General features: G+C 36.4%; 1 protein-coding gene across 6 annotated transcripts in view; it reads left to right on the top strand.

The window, feature by feature from the left end:
• LOC134751392 (IQ motif and SEC7 domain-containing protein 1) overlaps positions 1–24,892 on the top strand; it is a 262,666-nt gene that overhangs the window by 176,537 nt on the left and 61,237 nt on the right. Inside the window, exon 1 of one of the 6 annotated variants that reach the window (XM_063686776.1) lies at positions 2,239–2,549. The exons of 3 other annotated variants lie outside the window; for them this stretch is intronic. The gene's annotated coding sequence lies outside the window, so the exon portion shown is untranslated. Of the gene's footprint in view, positions 1–2,238; positions 2,562–24,892 lie in introns of those variants that run through there. 2 more of the 6 variants (XM_063686773.1, XM_063686774.1) reach the window with 2 other exon arrangements.

The following is a 24,892-nucleotide window of genomic DNA, read 5'->3' as shown; positions in this document are numbered from 1 at the left end:
GCATCCTTGGCACCATGCCACGGGGGCCCATTTTAGATTTAGATTTTTAGGTTCATGGTAGTTTTAGTTTGAAATTTGAAATTTCTAGTTGGATACGTGTCAAACTCAGTATCAAGAAATGTTTTGCTAATGCATCTATGTTACCAGCTACTATTTTAGCTAGATAGTAGCTATTTTATTTTTCATAAAGTCTGTTTAGGCTGTTCTAGGATCAAGCTTCTAAAATTTAGCATTATTCTTATAATCTTGCTTATAACCAAATTATTTTGACATATTAACAAAAATATAATTAAGCTATGGAAGTAATTATTTTCCCGACTAGCTCTATTATTCTTCCCATTGCCACAGTTAATCCTGATAGTCCTGACCCGTTTGTTATGTTCCGCTTATCCCCTGTAACTCCACTAACTGTCAAACTTGTCAGTGGAAATCCTCCATTTACTACTCTTCCTTCCCCGATGGATTAATATAAGGAGCTTTAAAAGCGTTGTTAGAAAATGGGAACAAGAGAAATGTATTAAAAATAATACCATTGTCTGAAGGCTTATGTACTAATAAAGAAAAACATAATTTTTAGTAAACTCCATTTTCGTAACGTCTTATTTTAAGTTATTTTAGTCGTCAATATTCCTAACAACCTACCGTTCATCTCGATCTCGTACATTGTATCTCCCATCTCCTAAAGATGGTCTTGACCGCCGTGATCTCCGCATCAGCTTAGTTCCCCGCAATCGGGCTATTGTCCAGTTAATGGTAACAAACGGGCAGTCGGTCAACCGCGCACCGTTGCTGCGTTCGCGCACATCGATACAGCACGCGATTTACATGTTCCGCGTTACTGTTAAATGCCACACATTTGAATGCTTTTCGCTAGCCTTTTATTGGCAGCGGTCACGCATTGCAAGTTTGTTCCTAGGTTCTTTCTGGCCTATCTCTACTGTTATTTGGCGAGCCTCTTCATATATCAATTTTTAGTTAGGTACTGTGCTCAATTGGTTTTGATTTTAACAGTGTAAGCCTTATTAAAGCTAACAGGATTACTGTGTTTAAGTCAGGTTTGTCTTTTACACGAAACAATAATTATATTCTGACTAACAAGAGATTATAAATTATTGTACGATTTGTATTTTGTAGTACTTGAAAAATTGAAAATATAACTGGATACTTATTGATCGACCTTATAATAAGTACTTGAAAAATTGAAAATATAACTGGATACTTATTGATCGACCTTTGATAACACATAGTTACAATAATTTAAAGCGTTACAGATAAATTAGGTCAAAGTTTTTCAATAACTGCCTCCAATCACACCTTTTATTAAGGTTAACACAGATTACGATAGGCTGCAACACGCAATGTTGTTGCGTTGCTTGCTTTATAATATTTCTTAAGTTTTCGATGTACAATAGTACACACGATGTATATTGGTACACAATTAAGAGCGATAAAGCATTCATCGGGCAGACCGGTTTCTCAACGGCCTTGCCACCACGTTCACCACATTACTGATATACTGATCTATATTGTATACTAAAGAACCTGCTATAGTACTATCACTATCATACTTTGTATCAACACATTGCTCAGAAAGAGATAACGGTTTTTAATTTGTCGGACTGTTTTTGTGGTAATATAAATATTACTTTTAATTATAATCAACTCAATCAAGGTCGAAATATTGACATTCTAATTCTTAATACCCTCAATAGTGCACCATATGGTTGTAATTAGTTCTCTTTGATCTTAAACCAAGAATATTCTCAAAGGATATCCATTACCATTAAACGATTACAAATCTACCACATTTATCACACAAACCGTTCCATCAATATCCTATCACCATAAATTATTACCTCCATCCAAGACTATACCATCTTCATTACAATGGCATTGACCTTCGTAGCATACTTAAGGTGGTCTGTGATACTTAATCACTCCTATTATTTCTGCTCAACAGGTGTTTTGTTTGGCGTGACGTACAGGCCGCATACACGCAAAGTGTGACAGATGGCCCGGTTATACTTTGTGAGGCTTCGCGATTTTAACAGGATGGGCAGATGGGGAGGAACTTGTTTCCTGAATATCGCTATTATATTCACGTTTTATGAGGCCTTTAAAGATTGAACACTTGACAGTTTCCCCTATCAATCAAACACATGTCGTTAGAAACTGACCATCAGTAGAAAGCATTTCTTTTGAGATTTCAGTGGCTGCAGCGCTTGTTGCAGGTAGAGGTGTTTCAGTTGACAGGTTGTATGCGCCGGAGTGTTGCTTTCCCTCAGGGCTGGAAGCGCTTGTAGCGCATGCGCGGAGTCAGTCGCTCACGGCCGCACGGACGGGCCGCACGTATTTTGTTTTTCACTCCTTCATAAACATTTGACGATCCGCCGCGTCACGATACTGATTCGAGTGAAGTGTACTCAGTGCAAAAACAAATATTGTGCTACAATTATATGGACTTTGAGATTCAGTGTTGTGCAAAAACTACAGGATCTATAGTGATTATTCTTGATGATCGTCACGCGCTTTGACTCGTTTTTATAAAGGTCTGCATTGTTGTAATTATGTTTTTAATTATTATTGCCTTTTTATCAACAATCACGTTTACTTATACCTAATGCTCTATGATCCAATCAACTATATTTCTAGTAGTAAAATAAGGAGCTTTAAATTCAATTGTGACACTTGCCATTAAGAAGTAGATCTTAAAATAGATTGATCCCATGATATTTGCACATGCATACATTTAATATTGACATATCAAAATATTTGACATATAGATAAATGTTATCGCTATCACCTTGGAACATATTAATCATAAATTTCATAACAGGTATCTGAGTAGGCGTCTCACAATTTATGAGCCTCTACCTATATAGATCTGTCTAGTTTTTACAGAAGTGAGGCCAAAATTATTTGGAAACTTAATAAATCCATTGTTAAGTTTGTATCACAATGGTAAGAATTTCGCTTATTGCAAGTACAAAAATTATAGTCATTGAGCTATCACGCGTCTGTGCCGTGGATGCATTGTTTTGATCACGAATGGTTACCATTACCGTCGGCCGTACGTCGTCCATCATAACAATTACAATTTGCTCCATCTCCGCTGAATCATCCGTATGTTGATTTTATATTTCCACTATCGCATTGATAAGGCAACCTATTCTGACTTTTTCTCACGCCGCTTATCTCTACAGGACATATGCGAGATCGTATATCTTTGAGACGTTTCGAACATTAAAAGCGAGGTGACAACAACAAAAAGTATTAGGAAGTTAGGTCACGGTAGTGCTTCACAGTATAGTTTGAATTAGAATCAGCCGCTACAGTTATTTGCTGTAATGAATGCAGCATTTGCGAAACCTTGACAGAATTGAAACAAGTTTAAAGAAGTTTACCATGAAATTGGTTCATGATGGAAATTCATGGTCGTTTGTATCTCACGTGACAACCCACTGAATTATCTCCAGCTTAATTTTGATCATCATTTTCCTCATAACGCACTTTTTCACGCCGATTTAAAGTTTCCAAGAACTTTATATGATACAATTGTTTTGCCGATTCAGCTTTTTAGTTATTTGGAACATTGTCAAATGAGCACGAGCCAGATTTGCATCATTCCGGCTACATCTCGACCTAAGTTACCTTCGGTTTTTCCGTGTTCGCAAAGTTGAAAGACGTGTTCAGCGTATTTACTTGCCGCGTCTTGCGGATGTTGAAATCTTGTTGTCTTTCCTCTTAAGACACTTTCTCGGCCCATTTCTTGTAACGAATTTAGAACAATTCTTCAACACTTTTGCAAGACCTTGTTTTAATTGCATAATTACCTTTTAATATCACATCTGCCCTTTGCTCTGTTGCAATGAACGCAATTAAACTCGAGACTGCACCTGTCTATGCCTTCTATGTAGGTTTTTTATTCATTCAAAGGTGACCATATTATTTATATACTTGATCCAAACGTTGCAATATCAAAATAATGTTGCAAGTTTTAAATTAAGCAAGAAATCTCAAATAGACGTGGAATAAATAAAGTAACAATACTTCTCGCAATAAGTTAGATTGCAGTACAATTTTTGTAGAGATTCTATGCATCTTTTCAATTCCTTTATGATGTTTTTCAAATCTAACTTTTCTTATTTACAGACGGTATAACATCATCTTAAGTTTACAGTGAGGCCATCCTTTTGACGTCAGTAAACGTTTTGCTAATATTTACATTGTGACGTAATTTTAGTCTGTTCTGTTGTCTGGTCCAGCTATGAGGCTTAGGTTGATTTCATATGCTGCGCTGATTTCATATAACAACATTGCTATAAAACGTGTAGCAAGTAAATGGCGAAGGCCATAATATAAGCTATAATCACATGATTTGTAATGTTTTGAAACTTGGTTGTTTTGATGGATTTCACCACTTCGTCCGCCTTTTTCCTGCTATACATTCTTTTGAAGTTTTTGTTTGTTTATTTCTTCGAGACGGATTTAACCTGTTTCACTCGATCCGTTTCGTCGTGATAATATTTATTCTTTTCATGAATACGACAGTTTTTGTGATTTATAATAATAGAAGCGATATCGACAGCCAAAAAACTTCAGTGTCATCAATGATTGACGGAAGTGTTTTTTGAATACAGTTGCTCAAAAAGTGCTACTTTACGTAGCTGTTCAGCGTGCGGAAAATTGGTTTTCACGAACTAGTGCTTTCCACTTTTCCAATTTTTTTAAATTTATTCTTGTTCCATGACTACTTATTGATGAGTGTTACATTAGTTACCTTTAAACGTCGTAATCAACATAAAAACCTACTGTTAATGTAAGAATACGAAAAATATACATATTTCATATTTTATTGCTTACCTTTTCATCATTATAACACGTTTATTTTTTAATATTGAATATTAAAAAACCGTTCTTAATAAGTTGTCTGAATGGAACGGAATAGCTATGGAAGGTAGAGGTAGGAATAGCTGCCGAAACGCCTGTCGAAGAAGAGGCGTTTTTTCTTACTGCAAGCATGTTTTAAGTTTCCAAAGGCAACATTCTATATTTGTATTCCTTACTTGTTGTTTTTCTTATTTTTTCGCAACTGTATTAAAAACGTCGTTCGATACACGTGCGGATATGTCATTCTTCACTCGTCTCGAGTCTTGATATCTCGTTACTCGTGAAGTAATGACATACTTTCCGCACTAGCATCGAAATGTACTATTGTTAGTCGATAGTGTAATGCTTCGATTGCTCGTTTTTTGCCGTATGGTTTGGAGATTTTCTACAATCAATATAATAAAAAAATACAAACCAAGTGTCAGTTCCGGATTTTTTTTCATACTAATGATATAAACCCACCAGAACAAGACTTCTTACAAAATTATACATCTATTAACATTTCTAAATCTCATTCTAGACTAGTCTCATCGAATTAAAGATGTGTTCTCTAAAAATGATAAATTAAGTGTTACACAAATGTCGTTTATTAAGACTAGGTAAGCATTTCTCATTAACAAATTAAATAGTAATTGGACGATTATGTTCATTACGAACACAAATTACTCGAAAAGGAGACTTAGCTAACTTGTTGACGACGATACATTGTTGTCTGTTAAGGTTAAAGTCTCATTGAAATTGCGATTATTTGCACAACGTTCTTGCTTAAAAACAAGTAATTTAGAAACGTTTTTAATGAAAAATGCAGTATCATCAATCAGTCGCGACTCGCGAGCCTTAAACTTACTTATGTGAACATAAGGCGGAAAATTATGTATTGTTATCACAATGACACGAATGTACCTTTAAATACTTATTTTTAACCGGTTTATCCTTTTATTTTTTTTAATCAGTGCGTCATTCAGTGACGCTCGTGGATTGTAAAAGTCTTTTAGTTCCGACATTGACATATAGTCGCTATGGAAATGACGTCTTGACAAAAATAAAATTTAACATGACAATTTTGTCTGTATTGAAATCTCATAAGTAATAGATATTTACTGAGGTTGTTGAACTCTCATCGGAAATTTATTTTTTACAATAATATCTGAGTAAGCATTCGATGTATGAGTCTGACACTGACTTGATTAACGTCTGACTTATTAAAGGTTATCTGAATTAAATCAACTGAAATGTGGTAAATATATTTATAGCAAAGAAAATAGCAGAGACATTTTGTGTTAGGTCATAGGTAGTAGCCAAAATAATCTTTCTACTATTGTTTTGTGAAAAACAAAACAACTAGTGATGTACTGACTATTGATTTGGCCGACTAGCCGACTAGCCGACTAATCGGCGCTCGGATGGCCGATTAGTCGGCCGACTAGTCGGCTAGTCGGCCAAATCCATAAATAATTTTCTCTCTTCAAAGTTTGCATTCGAATAGTCACTGCAGCAGCTTTGTCTAAGTTCGGATGCTTTGAAAAACATTTATTTTGCTCCTTGCGTCGCTTTAGCTTTTTGCGCGCTATTTTTGTACATTTGTTTTAATAAATGAAATGCACAATAGTGTAACTTGCTTAACTGTGCTCAAAAATTTATTAATTTGAGTAAACTGGGTATTAAACATTTGATCAATATTTGCTGTTTATTTCGTTTATTTGCTATTTTTCTGTACCTAATAAGTGGCCGACTAATCGGCCATTTTGGCCGACTAGTCGCCGACTAATCGCCGACTACAAATGTGGCCGGATAGTCGGCTTTCCCGACTAGTCGGCGACTAGTCGGTACATCCCTAAAAACAACCCTTGTAATTATTGAAGTTACAAATTATACCGGCCAACTGACGCGGGTCCATAGAAATCCCAAAAAACTTTAACAAACGAAAGGGAAAAGGGGAATTCCCGGAGGTAATCGGGAACTTTATAAAAGAAACTAATATCAAAGTGGTGTAAATGTTGTCCTGTTTATTTCCAGATTTATTTATCCGAAATGCTTGGATTAAATTGGTATTCGCGTGATGCTCTATTATGTACCTATCATATTCAGTTTAATATAATTTCCTACATATCTACAGTTTATTCAGACGTGAAATATATGTAATATATACTTATTCAGGCGTATCTTTAGTACGTTGAACTCCTAAACGCGATATGTATCGTGTAACGAAAACTTCAAATAAAATACGTGCCGAAAAGACAAAGTATTTTGAACTGCATTTTCACCGCATTTATCTATGCACATAACTACGTGATATATCTCTATTTTGTCGACACACATTTTAGTGATTATATTTAGTCTAAAATGTGTGATCAGTAAGTAGTCTGTGATGCAATTCGTTGATATCTTATCTTTTATCTAACTTGGGAATAGGGTCACTTATCAATTGGATCTGTTTCTCATGAAACTATATCGTGTATTGATATATTATTGAGATCTATTTTATACTTAGTATGCTTAGTCCTAATAGGTATGGCAATAACGTGAAAGCTTTTTAATATCATCAGGCCTTTATTTAAGAGCTTTCCTAGAATCTCGTGCACGACATTTTAGTCAAACATTAACAATATAGATTATGTGTAGGGTTTACAATTTAGTAACATTTATTTCCGTATACGGGATACTAAACTAAAATGGCTGCTTCTTCTAAAGCCTAATATCCGTAAGCGACCATAACTAAACTACAATATTAGACTGGCTATCAACATATTACCATGAATATCAGACTAACGAACTATTGTTGACATTGTGGTGGCCAGAGATATTTCCTGGCCATTGCAACACGGGATGAAATATCCCTTAAAGATGCGCTACCATAGGAGCTGCTGTAAATTTTGAATTGAGGGTGTAATCGCCATTAGAATTCGAAAGAACATCCACAATAACTCATTCTTCACGGAATAGTGGAAAAATACTAACGACAGAGTCAAATGGAGGAAACGAGGACCTTTGCCCCGCAGTGGGACACGACTAGGCTAATAAAAAGAATTGCATTAGACTGCGACTCTCAATCCAAGATGACTAATGCATCTCGAACATTATAAAGCGGAGGTGTTTTTCCGTCAGTATTGTATTTAATGTTCGATTGTATGTAAAAACAAACTCCCCTATGATTATATTGCTTCCCTTTGAATTATAATCATGAAGACAATCGGCGATCAAATTATCACAAGCTATGAGTCACATCATGTGCTAAAACGCCTGGTTACACACCCATTGAGTTTACCGAACCTCTTGTTTTGTTCTTGCTATATTGAATGTCATGTTTATAATCATTACGCATTTATGTGCTTCATGAAGGATGCTAGCCTGAGCGTCTTCTTATACGTTAGTAGGTTGTAGAAATTTTAGTGTGTTTTTCTATACTTATATTAACCGGGATATAGGTAGACCGTGATTACCTTTTGTATTGTTTATGCCGGTCAATATAAGTCTAGTAAAACTAACCGTGAATCATTCAAAACTCTTATGCGTGTTTTTGTAGACTATTTAGAGGTTATAGGAATTTCTGTGTTGATCAAAGCCTAATCAAATCAGGTTCCGCCGTGTCAACATAATTTAAAAAGGTGCATTAACTTGTACGGATTTCTGTTTATTAAATGATGTCTCCTCTAGACTATATCTGCTCATAAATCATTTAACTAATCCTTGAACCATTAGAAAGTTTTTGGTTCGAGTCCTTCGACGCGCTCGTCCCTTCAAAGAGCTCGATTTCCTTGAATGCGCTGCGTTGACAGTTTAAACGAAATTCAAATGCCTCTCCGTCAACACAGTAAATTAGGAGCTCTGTTGACTTTACCCACAACCACAAACAACACTACAGAGTAGCGGTTTTCGTCTGCGTTCTAAGACTACCCGGCACAGATATCTCACTCGAATCATAAAGCATTCACCCAGTCTGAACCAAAAGCAAATCCGCTCGATTTACAGTAGTACCACCGCAGATGTCAGTGGCTAGGCATGATTTATTATTGCATCTTACGATATTGCTGGTAACTTACGACGCTGGATAATATATTTCTCATTTTAGTTTCGTATATATGTAAATCATGTTATGAGGTGAATGATATTGCCATTATAGTTGTGCCATATTGCCTGAATAAAATGAAATATGAATACTGCTGATACATGACATGCTGATGGTTATACGTTAACTACCTAGTTAGTCTACTGCTGAGCATACGCTATTTAATTGCTTTTAGACCTCATATTTCTTGCAAGATTCGTTTTTGGAGATGTTTTTATGCTGGATTTAGCTATAGGGGGGAATCCCTTTTTCCTGCCTAAATTCTTCAATGCCTCTGATCTGTTTCGGAATGGTAAATTCTTTTCAGTAGGGACCGCAGAGTGGACCAGTGATTTGGCTAAGATCCTATGGAAAAGTGTCATGAGGACAGCACATCACGGTGGAGATCCTTGAAGAAGATTTCGGTCCAACTGTAGACGTCTGTCACCATGCGATGTGTTTGTCAAAATTATAGGTGGATAAATTTACAAATCTTCATCACAATATCATTACATCTCTACAAAATTCAAAATTTTCACATAACATAAATAAATAACCCCATCTTGTTAATGAATCCGTTTGTATATAATAATTCTTAAAGCCAAGGCAACCCTTACATATCAGAGAATCAAGTCTACCCGTACCCGTAACACAGGGCCTGTCACAGATACTATTTATGACTTGAGCAGTTATGTAACTCGACAGACTTTTGTCTATAATTTACCTATACTATCCTTTTAACCTTTTTCATATGTGTGGTTGTGCACTATAGAGCAGAAAAGATCGGTCTCGAAAAAAATGCAAAAAGGTGACAAAAAATTCGCTAAGGATTTATAATACACAGAAAAGATGTTAAATCATTTTCTATACGCACGTCATCAAGAACATTTCAACCGTCTCAAATTAATTTATTGATGGATGCATTGCATGTTTTGTTATACTCGTAGAATCCCTAGACCATATGGTTCCGATTTTCTCTCACTGTTCCATTTGCATTAAACACTGTAAATTGTCGTATAATATTGGCGTATCTGGCTTGTATAAATTTTGTCTATGTCCATGTCTCCGGCGGGGTGATTATAATTCGGCTCGCGCCTAATGAAGTAAGTGTTCTGGAGGCGTTATATGGGACGAAACACCAGGGGGGATATTTTGTACTATTTGACAGTAAGTTATATCGTCAATTTCGGGATATACTAGTATTTATTTATTTAACACACTTCAAATTGAAAATTTCTCAAATGTATTGTTTCCTTAAAAATATACTCGTATTGTTTAGGTAACTTTAAATTCGAATCGATTGCATGTATTCACAAATAATAATACATTTATATGACCTGTGCGGTTTCATGACTGTTATGTCCGTTTCATTTACCCAGCACTAAAAAGAAAAAGGAGAGGTAGATTCTCGTCAGCTTATTGCTTAAGTATCATGAAGGAATCAGAATATTTTTATTTGTGAAAACATACGTACAATAAAATTGTGGTGTTAAATTATGTACAGTACAGGTTTCTCTATGTTTTACCCACGGGTGCAGGTATACAAATTTTTGATCGCATGCAGCATGCATCTTAACTATAGGGTAGCAATTTAAATACAACATAAATTACACCAAGTTAAAATAAGTTATGATAGGACAGGAGTCACGAACATTATTAACATTTTGAATTATTATTATAAAAATGTCACTATCAATTTATGAATAAAATTAGAAATCATAGTGATGAAGTATCATGAAGGTGTCATCCAGTCAGGAACTCGTTAGAGCTGTTCTTTGTTTAATATTTAGTACTGTCCGTAGTTCCAACAGTCCACCAAAACAAACGCGTCAGACCGAAACACTAATATCAAATTCAGTCCAGTTTCCAGTTGGCACTGGTAAATCTAGCAAATCAAGCCTTTGGCAACCGGCTCCTAAATTAAAGATGGCCACTCCCAACTCCCTGGAGTCCTGCTCCGTATAAAGACGTTTGATGTCCTGAATTTATATTTATACACAGAATAAGGAATAAATAGAGTAAACTATCAGTCATAATTTACAGATTCACGTTTGGCGTTACAATTTCGGACGCAAGTATTGTTAGTAAGACTAAGTCAGAGTAATCCAAGCTAGCCGTGTCCTTGTAGCGTGTATGATCACTTGTTTTTGCCCGTATATGTCATTGTTTGTAAATGTGCTACTGTTTAAATCTACTCTACTCTGACACTAGTCACTGGGCAGACCAAAATTAGATTTTAATAATTTAATATCGCGGATGACATTTCCCTTTCATTAAGTTTGAATGAGCGTGTGACAGGCAAAATGAATTTACGTTTTGAAAACTCATTTGGTTTATTACGATAAGTTGACAGTTTTATTTCCGCCCGAATAGAAAACGTTTTTTAAAATTGTTTCAATGCAATTCTTGATTTATGTTTTGGAACAGTTTTGTTTTCAACAATATTTCTGAAAAATTTCTTTTACAATGATAGAAAGACAAAGAAAGCTTGCGTTAAAACTCAACATCTTTTGTTAATATTTGTTTCGGGTGTAATCGGCAAATACGTGAGATACTACAATCAGTCATTTGAACAATGGAAGTGTCTGGGACTGTAATAATTGCCCTATTTGTCTGGTGAAATTCTATTATTGTATACTTGCTAGTTTGCCCTATAAAGGGTTAAAATCATTAACCATTAAGTACGCCTACATTGGCTATTGCGTTAACTGTCCACACGGCTAGGCATATTTACACCTACGGCTTTAATATGTGGAAACAGATTTTTCTCACAGCGGTTTTGTGTAGGCAGGATTCAAGGTAGAGCAGTTATAGGTTGAATTTGAGTTTCAAACACTTAAAGAAAAGAGAAAATTTGCATATCAGCGATTAATTGTAACTATATTTTTTACTGTGGAATGAACTGTCTCCTGTCGCTCGCGGTATTTCTAAACCGATAGAATCTTCAAGAAAAGTGTACTCCCATCTTAAAGGTACTTGCAACCGCTCTGCAACCTCTGCTGCCTTTGCTCTTGTTGCAAGCGACCGACCCTTAGTATGTAGGCTTTCATATGTATGTTAACGTAATTTGTACTTTATTAGAAAGTCAACTTAAAAAATCCTTCAAAAATTAAAATTTACTTACCGACATGTTAGCACTCGAGACCGGTTTTCAAAGCATACATTTAAAACTTAACATAATATCGGGTTGCCGACACACAATACTCCGGATCACGCGACTATTTGTGTACAGTTTACTGACCTATGGATTATCGCAGTAAGCAGCTTTGGAGAAAAGTATGGCTCGTATGTGAACTCTATGTCTGTAATCTGTATCCTAACATTCTTATGTACTAATGTCTGTATCCGAGCATTTATACCATTTACATTAGCTGCAATTTATCAGTGTTGTTTTTTCATATAATAAATGTAACACTAACTAACATGTGTTATCATCAGACATCGTTAAATTAATACCTGGCGATTTCAGTGCACTGTAGTTGAATTTTAAAAAGAACTGCTGAAACAATTTCTAGACACACTCAAATAAGGTTTATATTAATGTTAATAACTCTAATGAATCGTGTCCGCTGGAATATGGTATAGATAGAAGATACCCTTAAAGCAACAATGCTGCACCGAAATTTTTACATAATTGATGTTTATTATGTTATGATTATATATGATAGGTACGTTGTTAATGATGCTACTTTTTTAAATCCAGTTATTCTTGCGTAAGGTATTCCCATAAAATGTACAAACCTTCGCCGTGTCTAATCCGTGTTTATCCACCCACTTGAAATACCTTTGACCTGAGAAAGTATTACATACATTACCACACCTTGAAAACATTCGTATTAAGAAATGGAATTTTGTTTTTCTAATACTTGCTCTTCATTTGTTTCTTATTAACATAAATATCATATTGATGTTTCCGTTCAGAAAACGGTCGGATCTGACATAATATTAATTATTTCGCTAATTACCTAGTCAAAGTATTAGATAAAACTCGTGTTTCTGTGAGCTCCACATCTCGCGAACCCTAATGGTACGGCCATTTTGAAACAAAATTTCACGATAATCGGTTAAAACATGCAGAGTAGAGGAGAACGTCTGGACAGACATACAAAACTATTTTTTTTTTCAAACTTAAACGTAGACCTTCGCTTCGCTCCGTCTATAAGTTATATAAGAAGGTTAAATATTTAGAATGGATACCTTCTAGCATGACAGAAATCGAAAAGTATATTTGTTTATGCGTGAATAGTAGTTTCGGTACCTACTTTATTTTTATGTGTAGTAACCGATATTCCGCAAACATTGCAATATTTTGGACGCGCGAAGAAACTTTTATACTAAGATAAGAGGAATGTGTTTGTTTACTAACACCAGCTTGTTATGAAGGGTTGAACTTATGCCAAGAGGTTTAGATCTTAAATACATTTTGCTTAGGTTTATTTTCAGGTAAACTAAATACCGTGTTGTATCGTTTGAACATTGTCAAGACGTGTTATGGGAACGAATGAGCGAAAGAAAAAGTGGCCCTAAATCCCGGAGAAACTGCACAACGCAATTGTTTTGTTATGTCTACGTGTGATTTACAAATGTTTACATAAGTCAGGTTAGAGTATTTTGAGATAATAAAAGAGCACAGAAACAATTCAAACAATATTTACAAGACTTCGACTCCAAAAACATCTGAACTTTGTGCATTGGCCACCTGATTAAAGCAATGCGGAATTAAAGGTAAACCGCAAATTTGACCGAACCAGGTGTTCCAAAGTTAAATAATACCATCACACCGCAAAATGTCACCACTCAGCGAAAAGGCCAAGTTAAATAAACGGACCTTGCTTTTGTACTGCGACCTTTGCTGTCATCTCCAGTTTTACCCTGTAGTTAACAGGGTTATTCTCTTCGCCTATCAAGTATGTGCTGTAAGCGAAGCGAACCAGTATTCTTTTGATCCCCAAATAACTATTACGCATAGCTATTACGGATTTCAATGTAGCTCTTATACTGGTTTACCTAAGGTTATGTTCTCGGTAAGCGATAGTTGCAAAGGCTCTGTTATGACAACGCCCACGAAGGATCTCGAAGGCTGACATTTTGAGTAGGTAGATACATAATTGTTGAGGTTGTTTTCCTAAGGGGAATGGAGTTATTTAAGATAAAAGGTGTTTCTGAAGAAACCACCGGGAAGAGTAATTATAAACGCGTTCTAGGTTAATTACGAAGCATACATAGTTGACCGTACAAATTATCTATGTATACATTTTTCATTAAGAATCTTGTTACTAATAATATAATCTTTTAGTTGCTAATGGATCTAAAATACTTCGATGATAGATACCGCTTACAGACATCAGATACTACTTCTACAATTATCAGTCACGTATTTATTAAGTCGCACCAAAGATAAATAAACTGAGACAAAGAATTTAATTCCAAGAGCGAGCGCAAAACCATATTTCACGCAAGAGAAGAATGTAAACCGCGTCTTACTTTCTTTTAATAACTTTCAGTTAATGGTATTAAATTTCCCTGACTTTATTGCTAAAGTTAAAGAGGATTTATTGGCCCGCCTTTGCTACAAGGTAAGAGATTTTTATTCACCAACATAAATTGCTTGAAGGTCAGTAAAGTAACAACTTTTTAAAACCTTCCAGTGTTAAAACAAGGATAATTGATAAGATACATGAAACGATTTACTCAAAAACGTAAAAAGGAACAGGTAATAAAAACAACTTGGAAAGCGAAGAATTTCTATCTGAAGCCGAGAAAAAAGAACAATAAAATTGATTTCATTTACCTTTTTAGCGAATAAAGTAACGAATTGTTACAAATCGAAACTGAATCAGACGGATTTAATTTTTTATTCCTCCTACTCGCTCCGATCGATCACAAGCTAAGTCGCTACTATCGGTCGGGTGAAAGTGAGAGCTCTATCGGCTCAGCTGTGACGTAACGTAACAAATCGGCCATTGTCCGTTTGTCTGTTAGTTTCAACACCAACGAATGCCCAATGTCCCGCAATGATTGTATCTAGGCAATTCTAAAACCCTTTTAATACTGTAATAGCAAAGCTCCAATGACAATATCCTAATTTGTATTCTGACGATGGCGACCGCCTTTAAATGTCTTCCGTCTGCGAAGGACTTTGAACTTTGTGGAAATTTTCGCACACGTTCGCTCGAATAAGAAATATTCTGTTTGGAATACTAAATTGCTCAGAAACCTCTAGCTCGAGTGTGATTAATTTTACGCGAATTCCTCTAACTATGTAAGACTGGGTTTGCAACGTTACATTGTGGGATAATTAATTTAAAATTGTTTTCTAACATCCATTACGCCTGTATCGTATTAGGAACGGTTACATATTGCTTCGGTAGTACGCAAACGCAATACTTGCAACTCGACCGAGAAACAACAGACAAGTGGGCCACTGAGTGGTTGTTGACCTCAACTCTTTAGGATTGCATAGTTCATATATTTCGGACAAATTCTGTATTGCATTGCAAGTTAAGCCTGAGAAAATGTGTTTCGTTTTGTTTCGAGATCTTTCATTGCAATTTATGCAACATTTATAAAACTTGTATTCTTTTGAATGTAATTTAGCTCGCTGTTGGTTGTTAGTCAACTCCTTTGTGTTAGATCTCCTTTCTGTTGTTAAAATTCAAGCTTTTATTTTAATTTTTATATTGCTCTTTATAATTTCTACATTTCTTTTTATTAGTCTTTTGCGATAGCTGCACTTTGATCATTTCTTTTATTTTCTACCTACGCGCATATTTATCTTTTTTAAGTTTTTCTCCCTATTGCCGCTATCATAAACAAACATTTATATTTCATATCCTCATTTCTCAACTCATATGCATACTACACGTAAAACCCTTTTTTGTACAGTTATGTACACTATCAACTATTCTAGATTTATACTCTTCATTACCTATATATGTAAATTCATCTGCATCCTAACTTCGGCCGTTATCTTTTATTAAATTTTCCTTACTTAACTACCTAACACCACAATCATCATCTAAAGTAGTTTCATACAGTCTATTTCCTCATAAATTCCCCAACACATCATCGTGCACCTTAACTCCGAGTTCACTGCCGCGACCTCGCAGGCGACCTCCAGCCGTCTGTTCCTAACCGGTTCTTCGTTGCCCAACGATGTTACAATTGAACGCTCTTCATATACATATATGTTTGTTTGATTTGTACTTACTTTCCAATTTTTCTACAGTACTTGTTACTTTGTGACTCGTAACCGTTTGTTGATGGAATAAAACGAGGATTTAAGGCATGACTGTATTTCTTTTCACTAATTGCTTTGCGATTTACTTTTATCCTGCGTCGTAAGAAGTGACGACTAGATCAAGTTGTAACTCGTTGGTTCAGTTATGTGGTAGTTAGTAATCGCCATGTAGAAATCTGAATCGCGTTTAAAATATTTCGCCCCTTGTTATATAGCTAAATGACCTCACGTTTGCGTTTGACCCTAGTACCTATGAACGTAATTATAATATATTAGGTGTTCGTAGGACTGATCGAATCAGAAACACGGAACTATGCTCCAGAACCAGAACTAGAGTTGTATTGTAGAAGCTTAAGTGGGACTGGGCTGGACATGTCTGTCGCATGCGCCCGGAAAGGTAGGCCAAAATGGTTACTGAGTGGGATCCACGGTACACATAGACGGTTCAGACCGGAGTTCAGGCAGACCAAAAAGTAGATGGTGGGACGACTTGGACGCATTCTACCCCAAATGGTGGGAAAATGCCGATGACAGGGTCGAGTGGAGAAAACAAGGGGAGGCCTTTGCCCAGCAGTGGGACACCAAAGTAGGCTAATAAAAAAACAAAAAAAATGTAAAAGAAAAAATTGCGAGTAAATACGTACAAGTGATAGAGCAGAGAACACGTGTATAGGATACCAAATCAGGTTAATAAAAATATTATAAAGAGGATTGTAGGTAAGCTGGGTCGGTTTGTTATGTTTACGTATGTAAATTGAGATGACTCGGAAGATATTATCATATCATTTCATTCATTAATGAATTTATAATTATAATCAAGAGTAATGGGCACGAGGAAGGTCAATGTTTGCATAATTATTTTATAATATTCTGATTTTTAAACTCCTCAAACATCCAGCCGGGCTAGCACATGATTGGCGCGAGAGTATCTCGCCGTGACATAGACTACCCGTCCCCCTTTAATTCATGCAGTTAGTAGAAGACGGGTTACTGTCGCGCCAATCATGTGCTTGGCCTATAGGTGGCTTGGAATTCAGTTTTAAATAAATACTAGGCCAAGGTGGCAGCCATAGCCATATCTCTTACCAATTAAATGTGGTAACGATGATAGCGATCTTTAAAATCTGACATTTGTTCGTATCATAACATCTCTTGCAAGAACATGCCTTACAGGTTCTTAATATCACTAATTCACCATTATAATAAGCGAAACATTTTACACATAACAATAATGATTATCGGAAAGCGGACAAGTTAAAGTGGGACTGGGCTGGTCATGTCTGCCGCATGCCGAATGACTTGTGGGCCAAAATAACCACAGAGTGGGTGCCCCATGAGTCAAACCGGGGATCCGGCAGACCTCGTCGGCGATGGCGGGATAACTTGGACTCCTTTTTGAGCGACTGGCCAGATGTAGCTCAAAACCGGGAGGAGTGGAAGAAGAGGGGGGAGGCCTTTGTCCAGCAGTGGGACACAATAGGCTCGTAATAATAATAATAATGATTATGATAGAAAACATTGGGCTTTGCATTATATTATCATTAACTCGGCATAACCTCTCGTAGAAAATAAGCGAGATATTTTAAGAGAAAACGTGATAGAGGTTTCGCTTAACATATGACCCAGTTCTGATTAATTATCTTTTCGGGCTCTTGCTTTTATTATTAGGTCATATTAAATAAATATCGACATCCGGTGACACAACATTATAAAATATAAGACCTAGAATGTAGTCATGGTATAAACATAACTAGTATTATTCACTAAAAGGTGCATCTGGTCTGAGCAAACCATCTGTCTGATAACCGGATGAAGTTGTTAACTGTAGTTCTTGTGGAATTAATAGTTAATACATGATTACCTACCTTGCAAATTGCATCGAGGATGCAGTACCATCGCCCATATTGTTAACCAAAAATTCATAATTGTATCTTATATCAAAGTCATAAGATGTTCATTTAGTGTTGCTATCCCAGTGCTATCCTCATAAAGCCGTTTGTCCACTTTATTAAAAACTGTGACTACATAGTTTTTAGGGTTCCGTACCCAAAGGGTAAAAACGGGACCCTATTACTAAGACTCCGCTGTCCGTCTGTCCGTCTGTCTGTCTGTCTGTCACCAGGCTGTATCTCATGAACCGTGAGAGCTAGACAGTTGAAATTTTCACAGATGATGTATTTCTGTTGCCGCTATAAAATACTAAAAACAGAATAATATAAATATTTAAATGGGGCTCCCATACAACAAACGCGATTTTTTTGCTGTTTTTTTCCGTAATGGTACGGAACCCTTCGTGCGCGAGTCCGACTCGCATTTGGCCGGTTTTTAATTAAGTGGACAATCGCAGGATACTTACAAGGAGGGCTTTATTATATCCAAAATTAAATGTACATATAATCTTGTTAATTTCGAAAGGCCGGTCTATTCCATCACACTAACAATTGACACCTGACACTCAAATTTCTGTATATTGCCGGGTCGATAAGGACAGTGAGAAGCGTCAATACCTTCCACCAGCAATCTACGGCGAATTGTCATTGGTCACAGTGGTGAACAAGGATCTGATTGATTGTTGCGAGGCCAGGCACTGTCCAATCGCACATATTAAAAACACTTACGACACCTTTGTCAATCACACTGATGTTTAACTCACAGCACGTTTTATACCAATGACCACTTGTCCATAGATGGAGCATTTTAGATTATGCGCCGGATAAATAAAGCATTTGTGCTATTCTGAGCTGCTCTTAATACGCTGTTGCTGCTGAATATGTTGTTTCCAATACTACTAATACTAATCTAGAATGTTACGGGATAGAACTTTAATAAGTATACTTTTAACCTTAACAGACGCAAGAACATTTTAGTCGAGTTCAGCAGACCTATATGTGGTGAGGGCGTTTCTTGATACGCTTCATAATGCGACATCTATTGGCGATAATCAATGTTTCGTATCAGCACGTTTCTCTAAGTTTTATGCGTATACGCACGTCGTGTGATTCGGGTTAATGGAACACTATTCCTGCCCAATTCACAAAGCCAGTAGTATAATTTGACCCCCAGCTCCGTAAGTTCTAGAAGCTATTGAAGCTCAAGACTTATAAAGGTACAAGTTGTAACCCGGCGACGTGTCGCGACTGCACTTTCTATGTATTTCTATACCATTCGAAGTCAGCGACGCGTCGCCGAACGGCAGACGACGCCTCGTCCATCCGCAGATCAGTGTAGTCATGCGCAATTAACACAGCGACATGATGCGGCGGGGGTCTCTTTTGTTTCCCATAAAGTTTTAAGTCATAATGTGTTGTTTGTATGTTTGTCCGCATTTTCGTTAGTCCTAACTTGGTCGTTTTTCTCAGAAACGCGTAACTTTTCAGGATTGCCATAAAACAAACCTATATAGGATAACCTGAGAATTATGACTAATGATAATCTGTCTATCATTACATAATGACTTTCAATAATTATGTCAAACAAAGGGACCCCTGATGCGGCGTCGTCTGCAGTCGCGACACGTCGCCGGGTTCCAACTTATACCTTAATGGTTCACCTATAATCTTTGTGAATAATTTTGCTTATCCTCTTAGGATTTTCGTGCGGTATTAGTGGAGCATCTAAAGCTTAATCGTGAGAAGCGTATAATGAGTATATTTGTTAATGCTTCACACGTATTTGTGTGAATCGCTTTAATGGTAACTCTACCGTCACTCTCACTTGTTCATTGTCGAAAGGAGATGGATAACGCCACGCTAAGACTCCGTAAGGGACATAAAGTTCATACCGACGAATGCAAAATGAATATAGGTTGGTTTCTTAGTTGTATTAAATACTTTTTTCGTCACTTTAAAGAAGTTCTACTCCCTTAGTAGCTTTCAGTACTAAAAATTCAGTTAATAATAATTGATGAGGGCAGCGAGCGTTAGAACATTATTTACAATAAGGAACCAACTTTCAAAATCGACCCCTGTAAATCACTTGCATAATACAATAAGCGATATGCCATTTTACCAATTTTTACACATTGCACAACCATTTCAATGGCACAAGCTTCACACGAACGTTACATTACCAATGTTCCATTTGCACCTATCTGAAGACAATTGATAACATGTGAAACGGTCACAATAGCAAAACCTTAACCATCTCTGATTATCGTCAGTCTAAAACAAACCTAGCATTAAGCGCATTAAGGTTTAAATTTACTTACCAACTCAAAATGAGATATGCCGTACATCCTTTTTGTATTTTATACTTGTCTTCGTATGAAATGACGCTTCTTATAAGGACATCCTTGATATTTAAGACCTTCTGTAATCAAGAAAGTTAATAAGGTAGTGCACTTGATTAAGAATGATGAAAGGTAATTATAACCTTAGTTATGTAATGGTGGAGTTATGTCTAGTAATGATTGTTTCAATGCTGGTGAGGTTCTTTGTTCGTGTGCGAATTGTTCTGATACATGAGGTGTGTTTAAGTCCCAAGCTCGGACCGAGCTACCGTGAGGACTAGGTCGATCCTTTGTGATGAGTCAATATCTTGAAATGTATCTACAGATATCAATTACAGGACTAAAACGATGAAGGATTTGATATTATTCACGCTGAAAGGATATAAATTAGCCAAGATTGGATTGTCTGTACATCCAGACGCGAAATTGCATGGCCACTTTATGAATGAATTTATTTGTAATGTGTCCATGCAATTTTGCAGCTAGCCTGGTACTACTGTGTTGACCTGACCATGGTGCATCTCCCTGTTCCTGTCTATATTCATATCAGAAGTCAGCTATCTTTATCTTCTTCTAGTTTTGGCTTCGACTATATGCCGTGTTCATTGACTTGCATCTTCTGATATCTGATCCTGATTATAGTTTTAATTACACCTTACATATTTCCATTTCAACATATGATTTGAGTGTGCCCCTAAATTTATGACACAAATAGCTTTAATATTTCTTTTGTATTTCATAGCATTCATATGTTGTAGATGTAGTAGTAAAATATTGCACAAAATATTAGGTACACGAAAACATGGCATTTTAAACACATACGTTTACAAATTGTAAATGTCAAAAAATGTGTTGTATTGCATCAAATCCTAATAAATCACAATTTAATTATGCAATTGCGACCTTTCAAGTTGTTCTTGATTGCTTTTTAATGGCCAAACTTAAGATCGGAATACCATTTAAAACCACGTGTAAAGATAACGTTGTACCATCACCCACACATTTAGTTGACCTTTCTTGAACCTTATTTCAATTATTTAAAGTCTATGACCAGTGTTGTGGTTAGAGAGGATGTAACTCCGAAATACAAGACTATCATTAGTAAACTATTTAAGTTGGGTTAAAGTTCACACTGTTCTGGAACTCTGTGTAGATAGCCTTAACTATTGAAATAGTGCTGGGATGTAGTCTGGGATGTCCAGATAGATTTCCTTCGTTTAACTCCTTCATCTTTCTGAACAAATTATTAAGAAAGTAATGCAACGTTTTGGTCTATTTTTTTTTAATCACTATCATGAGGTCTTAAACATCTTGACAGATGATTTAAGCAGCCTCTGTACGCGAAGGACAACCTCTCTCGTGGCTGTTTGTAACAATAACAATGCATTTGCGACTAATTGCGACCGCATCTGTGGCCGCTGAAGTAGGGGCCATGTCGGCAGCAACTTCTGAAGGATTGGGCCTCTTTGCGCGTTTTCGGGCTAGGTCTTGGAACTAGGCGTTGTCGTGGATTTCAATATCAATTGTCAAATTTTCAAGTGTCAACTATTGGGCTTTAGCATGTCAAGCACTCCTGTATGAACTATAATAACATTTGCTTTATTCAGCATATTAATAACGGGTCACTCATGTACTTAAGTCGAAAAATGGTCGCTTCGGCCCGCAGTCTGCAACGGTCCGTCACCGTCAACGCAAGCTCCTGATGACACTCCTCGGTACGGAGTGAAACATGTCGAGCGTTTTTCGACTTCAAATACGTGAGTGACCCGTTATTAATATATTTAATATGTCTGTGTCTCACAGAAGTTTTGTTATTAACATTTGCTTCACGGAAAATAGTCAGTGAAATTTTCGCGATTTTACGAAATTTGGCTTTTAGGTCTGAATTTCTTGACAACTAAATTCGAACCCAATCCGTTTATACGATAGAGATAGAGAGCTTGCTGACGAGTAAGGTTTTAATCTAAAATTTTCAATTCCGATATTCATCATTTGATCGGAGACAGAGAGATATACACCCACTGTCGTCGGTATTGTTATTACATAATTAATATTCACAGCATAGACTTTGGCCACGGATAAAGGTCGTCTGACTCAGATAAATATGATTAGATATTTATAAACCATTCGGCTTATGAAGAGCTCGGTACTTTGACTTAAGTAAGATAATCTTTAAAATGATAGGTGCAGTTTTATGATACGTATATTTTAATTACAAGGAGTAATTAAAGTACTTAATTAAAATTAGACGTGTGAATTCCAAAAAGTATGTCAAGGTGGCAGGTTTATAAAGTTGTTTCTTATCTTATACCTTTAAACGAGCAATTTTTGTATATTTCGGGGATCTCGGAAACGGCTCTAACGATTTCGATGAAATTTGCTATATGGGGGTTTTGGGGGGCGAAATATCGATCTAGCCATATAGGTCTTATCTCTAGGAAAACGCGCATTTTTGAGTTTTTATATGTATTGCGAGCAAAGCACGGTCTCCAAGATATTTAATATAGTTTACCGTAGCAATGAAATCTGGTCAATTTGTTGTAAAAATTCCATATATAGGTATATTAAACCGTTTTCATTACTCTTGTACTGTTCCTTCTTCATTTTGATCTTGACTACAAGTATAACCATAATCAGTGTTACTTTCCCTTACATTATTAACTCAGAGAAAACGTCTTACCTTATAGCGACCAATTTGTTGACAATTAGTTTTCTAAAGGAAAGTCTGTAAATGCATAATTTTCCTGCATTTATTTTAACTGTCATTATTATAATTGCACATTGCGTACCTATCGGAACAAGCTAATGTTGTCTTATGAAAATATTACAGTATTTTTATTAATTCTGTAATATTCATATTTATTATTCTGTTTCTAGCGCCAAAAAATATTGTGAAGTTTGAGACCATACTTAAAGTTGTCATAAATAGTATTTATATCTAGTGTACTGGTAGATCTGAACACGCACTCTGACGTCTCTGACGTCATAATACAAATATGTTTAGATATTTGTGAGCACGTAGTTCGCTCCAATATAACAAATGGCAAGTTAGAAAAACTAGTTTGTGTTCGCCGTGCTATTTCCGAAAATGCATTATATTATTGTTCAGTGCGACAAATTTCAACCAGATCCAAACTTTGACGAACATTTATAATGAGGACTGGTGTAGTTATAACGAGGATTTAATTACTAAACTAGTTATGTAACTTCGTTGAGCTAAAAACGGAGTAACTGCAAACTGTGGAAATTCTGAAGAAGATGAAGTCTTTTCAGTGGCTACTTAATATTTTTTTTGTCCTTACCAAGACTAAAGTAAGAACCTAACTATTTTAAATGAGATGTTTAACAATTATACTTTTGACCCCTAACCGAAGATGATTGCTTAAAAACATGTTTTCTTTTTCTATATGAAATATTAACAGTGGTCAGCTTTTATAGAAAATTGAGGTAGATATCAAAGTGTAGCAAGGTCTTAAAAACAGAATTAATCGTGCAGTTTTTATCAGGCTCGAATTGTTAATAATAATGGAATTATCTAACGAGCATGTGGTTAATACTTATAATTTACTTCCAAATTTTACCGCAAAAAGTGCCCGATTTGGAACCACAAGCTTACTTCTGCGAAGTTCTTTCTAATGTCAGTCAAGAACAATTTATGTTAAAACATTAAGATTTCGACAAGCGTGTCTCCGGCACAACCATCCATAATTCCATGACGCCATTTTCACTGCGCGATCGCAGAGCTGATGATATTCACAAATACCTCTTACTTAAACCAACTAACTTAAACCAGTATAATAGTCTAACCACATATTAGGCTGTACCCATCACGGAACGATGGTGTTCAGGACATTCTGGAGGTGAGCGCGAAGCCGAAGCCAAGACGTGCACACGTAACACTTTAATGAGATGTAAAGGGTAGGGCAAATGCTTCCCTTGCCCGTGTCATGGGACGCACGCAGAGGCAGCACCCGCCAAGGTGTAAGGACTATTGAGAGTTGATGTAATCTAAAATGAACTAGGGTACTTAGTGAAAGCGAGTGATAGGATAAAAAACCAACGCCTTCCTAATAAAACTGTATGCAGTTTTATTTTCGGCAGCCGGGACGGTGACTCGTCCCCGTAAGGTGGGCCCCCACGTAAAGTGACATCTATGTTGCCCTTGGGTTACACTAGTGTGAGGGCTGAGGGTAGAGAGGTGTCACTGGACTTTAAACATATAGCCAATTCGCCACTTAAGTTTCCACATCTACCCTCGAGAACGCAGCTCTCGCGAGTTTACTCTGGATGGCCGGCTAAGGCAAGTTAAGCTTATTAAACAGTATCTCGAGGTCAAGTAAGACTGGCTAGGAAGCTCTTCATTATACATTTTGATGTGAATAGATGACTTGCGTGTCCGTGCGCTGCGTGAAGCGACGCGCTCCAATTGCTACTTTCTTGTTTATGCCAGAAGACTGTAATGAGTAATGACATATTGGTGATACACCAC

Source organism: Cydia strobilella, chromosome 22 (assembly GCF_947568885.1).
Source record: "Cydia strobilella chromosome 22, ilCydStro3.1, whole genome shotgun sequence".
In the NCBI taxonomy this organism is placed as follows: Eukaryota; Metazoa; Arthropoda; class Insecta; order Lepidoptera; family Tortricidae; genus Cydia; species Cydia strobilella.
This window is presented reverse-complemented; position numbering and strand designations above follow the sequence as displayed.